Here is a 6,000-nt window from a genome sequence, read left to right on the forward strand (position 1 = left end):
TGAATCACAGATCTGGGGATGGGTACCAAAAATGTATGCAGCATTGATGGTCCCCAAGGACACAGTGGCCTCCATCATTCTTATTGGACTGAGTTTGGAACCACCAAGACTCTTCCTTGAGCTGGCAGCCAGGCCAAACTGAGCAATCGGGGGGGAAGGGCCTTGGTCAGGGAGTTGACCAAGAACCCGATGGTCACTCTAACAGAACTCCAGAGTTCCTCTGTGGAGATGGGAGAACCTTCCAGAAGGACAACCATCTCTGCAGCACTGCACCAATCAGGCCTTTATGGTAGAGTGGCCAGACAGAAGCCACGCATCAGTAAAAGGCACGACAGCCTGCTTGGAGTTTGCCAAAAAAGGCATCTAAAAGACTCCCAGACCATGAATAACAAGATTCTCTGCTCAGTTAAGTGTCACGTCTGGAGGAAACCTGGCACCATGCCTATGGTGTAGCATGGTGCTGGCAGCATCATGCTGTGGGGATGGCTTTTAACATCAGGAACTGGTAGACTAGTCAGGATTGAGGGAGACACTCCCCAAATACAGGTGTGCCAAGCTTGTAGCATCATACCTAAGAAAACTTGAGGCTGTATTCGCTGCCAAAGGTGCTTTAACAAAGTGCTGGGTAAAGGGTTTGAATATTTATGTTAATGTGATATATTTATATATATATATTTTTTTTAAATACATTTTCAAAAACATCTAAAAACATGTTTTTGCTTTTTCATTATGGGGTATTGTGTGTAGATTGATCAGTAAAAAAACAAACAATTTAATCAATTTTAGAATAAGGCTGTAATGTAACAAAATGTGCAAAAGGTCAAGGGGTCTGAAAACTTTCCGAATGCATTGTAAGTAAGAGACAGAAAAAACACAGTTGTGAAAAACATTTGTGTTGGAGGGATTCACAAAGGATAATTAGGAATTGCACGTTTGGAAATCCTCCAACAAAGATCTTCAGAAGGCTTGTCAAAGAAGACAAGGAATTCTAATTCAGTTCAGTCCAGTGCCAGTGAATAATCTGTGTTTGCTATTGAATAGGTGCATATACACACACAACATGTTTGCAGGGGAAATCTTGCCCGTTTATATTGGCAGTGAGTGACATTGAAGGAGGGATGTTCCCCTGAAAATAGCTCCAACCAGTTGATCCCCCGCTTAAAACCTGGCTGAGATGAATTCATCCTGGTTGACTATAAATATGACTGTGGTCGTTTCAGATTAAAGTATTACTACACTTATTCAGAGTTCACTCTCTGCCATGATAGGGATCTCTCCCATGACTAATAAGGGGTGTTCAAACACAGAATTAGGCATTAGAATACTAGAATGGGAATGAACCTTCTTATCATGGTCCAAAGGTCAGCCATCTTGGTCAGGGAGTTGGTTTGCCAGTGCTGTGATAAGATATTGTGTAAAACAATGAAAGTGAAAAAATGTCTGCACTGTGTGTGTGTTATCTAGCTAGCCTGTCTGTTTTAGAGGAATGATTCCATACATTTTTTCAAATGAACTGCCAATACGCCAACACTCTATTCAAACAACCCAGTCAATCTTTACAGCCATACACTGGTTCGAATTCATTTACGATAGGACTTAGAGAAGTTGTAAATGTAACAAGTAATGATATTGTATCATATAATAGGACTCACAACTTTCTGAGAAAACAAAATCTGAGACATTTATGGTCTGTTTACGTAAGGGATAATCAACTATGCACTCTATGCAAAATAATGAACTACATGGAAGGTGTGTTCAACCACTTGCTAGCGGATTTGGAACTAATCTTCCAAGGAGTTGCATTATTTTCCAGAGAACAGATAGAGCGCCAAGTTGATTATCCCTTTTATACCACTGCCATAATTGAACACATGTCAACGCTAGAAATGTGTTTATTTGCTGGTAGAAATGTGTTCAACATCCACTGAAGGAGATGGCGAGTTTACTAGATAGCTACAGTAGTTGCCTTGGTAACCAAACAAACAGACTTGCTTGTTTAGCTAACCAAACTATCAGTCCTAGCTCACTATTATGAAAATCGAATACAACAATGCCAATAATGTTTTTAAAAGCAGCTGAAACATAGTTCATGTACAATAGGAATTAACTATAGCCATTGCATTCAATCAGAAACAAGTACCCACAATGCCATACTATAAATATATTGTAGAGGCTATTTATACTGTAAATGTGTTAAAAAAAAATAATAATTAAACGGTATAAATTGTATTTATAATTACAGTTGAAGTGAGAAGTTTACATACACCTTAGCCAAATACATTTAAACTCAGTTTTTCACTAATTCCTGACGTTTAATCCTAGTAAAAATTCTCTGTCTTAGGTCAGTTAGGATCACCGCTTTATTTTAAAAATGTGAAATGTCAGAATAATAGTAGGGAGAAGGATTTCTTTCAGCTTTTATTTCTTTCATCACATTCCTAGTGGGTCAGAAGTTTACATACACTCAATTAGTATTTGGTAGCATTGCTTTTAAATTGTTTAACTTGGGTCAAACTTTTTGGGTAACCTTCCACAAGCTTCCCACACTAAGTTGGGTGAATTTTGTCCCATTCCTCCTGACAGAGCTGGTGTAACTGAGTCAGGTTTGTAGGCCTCACACACTTTTTCAGTTCTGCCCACAAATGTTCTATGGGATTGAGGTCAAGGCTTTATGATGGCCACTCCAATACCTTGACTGTGTGGTCCTTAAGCCATTTTGCCACAACTTTGGAAGTATGCTTCAGGTCATTGTCTATTTCAAAGACCCATTTGCGACCAAGCATCAACTTCCTGACTGATGTCTTGAGATGTTGCTTCAATATATCCACATCATTTCCCGCCTCATGATGCCATCTACTTTTGTGAAGTGCACCAGTCCCTCCTGCAGCAAAGCACCCCCACAACATGATGCTGCCACCACCGTGCTACATGGTTGGGATGGTGTTTTTCAGCTTGCAAGCCTCCCCCTTTTTCCTCCAAACATAACCATGGTCATTATGGCCAAACAGTTCTATTTTTGTTTCATCAGACCAGAGGATATTTCTCCAAAAAGTACAATATTTGTCCCCATGTGCAGTTGCAAACCGTAGTTTGGCTTTTTTTATGGCAGTTTTTGAGCAGTGGCTTTTTCTTTGCTGAGCGGCCTTTCAGGTTATGTCGATATAGAAAGTGTTTTATTGTGGATATAGATACTTTTGTACCTGTTTCCTACAGCATCATCACAAGGTCCTTTGCTGTTGTTCTGGGATTGATTTGCACTTTTCGCACCAAAGTACGTTCATCTCTAGGAGACAGAACAGGTCTCCTTCCTGAGCAGTATGACGGCTGCGTGGTCCCATGGTGTTTATACTTGCATGCTATTGTTTGTACAGATGAACGTGGTACCTTCAGGCGTTTGGAAATTGCTCCCAATGATGAACCAGACTTGTGGAGGTCTACCATTTTTTTCTGAGGTCTTGGTTGATTTCTTTTGATTTTCCCATGATGACAAGCAGTGGCACTGAGTTTGAAGGTAGGCCTTGAAATACATCCACAGGGACACCTCCAATTGACTCAAATTATGTCAATTTGCCTATTAGAAGCTTCTAAAGCCATGACATCATTTTCTGGAGTTTCTCAAGCTTTTTAAAGGCACAGTCAACTTAGTGTATGTAAACTTCTGACCCACTGGAATTGTGATACAGTGAATCATAAGTGAAATAATCTGTCTGTAAACAATAGTTGGAAAAATGACTTGTGTCATGCACAAAGTAGATGTCCTAACCGACTTGCCAAAACTATAGTTTGTTAACAATACATTTGTAGAGTGGTTGAAAAACAAATCTTAATGACTCCAACCTAAGTGTATGTAAACTTCCGACTTCAACTGTATATGACAATATTTTAGATTGACTATAATTCTATTACACCAATTCTGATACATCACATGCCTTACTTTTATTTTTCTGCATAAGTAAACGCAGGAAATGCATCACCTAGCCTCTACTGCCATTCATTTGCAATTAGATGGCTGCCATTTTTGCCCCATTATGGCATTGTGAGAGATTATGACATAGCCCCTCTTGTCATTTAATAGAGTCTTCATGGCTTTAATTAAAATCGTAAGGGATCATGAGATGTTTTATTTGTTCACTCTGGATAGATGACATTCCAGTTGATTTGCTGGATAACTTCATGTTGGTCGAGCAAGAAGGCACCTCCTGAGCGACTTTAAGGATCATTTCCATTTAAAGTTATTTTTAGTCCAGGACTATAGGCTTAATCTCTGTCCAGGAAACCAGACCAAAAAGTCCGCAATGAGTACATTGTTTCAGCATCTCTGAGTGAGATCTTGGACATTTTCCTGCTTGCAGTACTCTAGGCTAAAGTGCGGTTTTGGCAAAAGGGCGGGGTGCAGGCAATCAAAACCGGCAAAGAAAGACTCATTTAAACACTTGAAATTGTGGTGTAGATTATGGTGAACAGCTACAGAAATGTTACTGTGCCAAAAAAAGTATTTTTTATTAAACTGTGTCTCTGCGCACTAATTAGAATATGCTACCAATGACTCAATGAGGCTGCCCGGTATTCAGTCACATGAATTAGTTTTGTTTGACATGCTCAGACAGTTTGTTATTATTACACCAGTAAATCATGTATATGATCAGTAACACCCTATACTGTACTGTCTGTGTCTTATCTGCTATACAAAGGCTATCCTCGTTCACTTTGTGGCAGACAAACACGTGCCATTAATAACATGAAACATGAAGCCTAATGTACGTAGATTGAGGGGATAGCTATTACTAACATGTACATCAAACAGAAAAACTAAAAACATAAACATATTTTTATCATAGGTTTGTCCAGCGGTGTTAAACATGCGATGTTGTCATCCTGTGGTGAAACTAAATAAATCACTTGGCATTATCATCTAATAATGCATTATTATAGAGAGCATAAACTTACCTTTACAGGTGTGTGGAGAGGAGACATGAACCTATGCCGCTGCACTGCTGTCTTGATCAGTGTTCCTCTTCCAACCGCAGCCCGATAAACTCCTTTGACTCAACCTGTACTTTGTCACTCTGCTATGTTGTTGATTTATCACACAGTCCGGACGCTTTGGGGTGGATAACGCGTTTCCCTAAAAGGAAAACAGTTTTATTTCGGTGTCTTCCGCACACAAGAGCTCCAAAAAACGAGAAATTAAACTCCGCTTTCAATTCTTGGTCTTCCCCCTTCTTGGCACAAGCCTCGCTTGCTGCTTGATGCCAAGAACCATCCCCTTTGGCTTGAATCACTGCTTCACCTGATGGATCATCCCCATAAAGTAACGGTTTCACATCCGCGTTCGCAATTGTATGACAATCCCGGGAAAATGTGGCACATCAATGTAGCTCAGCACTGGTGAAAGTGAAGGGGTATGATCAAAGTACACCGAGCCGAGGAAAAGTCCGATTTCCCACCGCCTCTGAAAACTCAAGCACATATATGGTTTTCCTTTCGTTCCTCCTTGAAAAGGCTTCGCGAACGTCTCTAATTGCCAGTACTATATTACAGATACACTAATAGTATTATAGTAAGTGTCGAATCGTAGGCCTGTGTGCATAGCCGCGGGGATTAGGGGTGCTGAGGGTGCTGCAGCACCCCCTGATACATCACAATACAAAAATAATGAATGTAACAAAAACAAAATCTCCACTAAATTAGAAAAATACTCAGCTTCAGTTTTTTTTAAAAAGTTTTAAGAGATACGCAAGACAACATTTTTATATACTAAGTCGAAAATTCGAGATACATGAGTCTAAATGTTTAGGTACTACGTCAGCATTTTGAGATAGTATGTAAAATGTTCGACAGTAGATCACACATGCTTCTTAATTTGTAACATTGTGTGCTGGTTTCAGAGGTGGCATCCCAGAGTGGTGGAGGGGACGGGGGTAGTGTTTTCCTGATCTTGTAGGCTAACCGAACCAGGTAAAACTCTGGGCACCAACACTTCTGACATAACCAGAGAAA

At 39.9% G+C, this 6,000-nt stretch overlaps 1 protein-coding gene across 1 annotated transcript in view; it reads right to left on the reverse strand.

Moving 5' to 3' along the window:
• Positions 1-5,157, reverse strand: part of LOC139382686 (pleckstrin homology domain-containing family G member 3-like) — a 50,157-nt gene extending 45,000 nt beyond the window's left edge. The window contains exon 1 of the mRNA XM_071126778.1: positions 4,948-5,157. The gene's annotated coding sequence lies outside the window, so the exon portion shown is untranslated. The remainder of the gene's footprint in view (positions 1-4,947) is intronic.
• Positions 5,158-6,000: the final 843 nt, after the last annotated feature.

The sequence above is a fragment of the Oncorhynchus clarkii genome, chromosome 24 (genome assembly GCF_045791955.1).
Source record: "Oncorhynchus clarkii lewisi isolate Uvic-CL-2024 chromosome 24, UVic_Ocla_1.0, whole genome shotgun sequence".
NCBI classification, from domain to species: domain Eukaryota; kingdom Metazoa; phylum Chordata; class Actinopteri; order Salmoniformes; family Salmonidae; genus Oncorhynchus; species Oncorhynchus clarkii.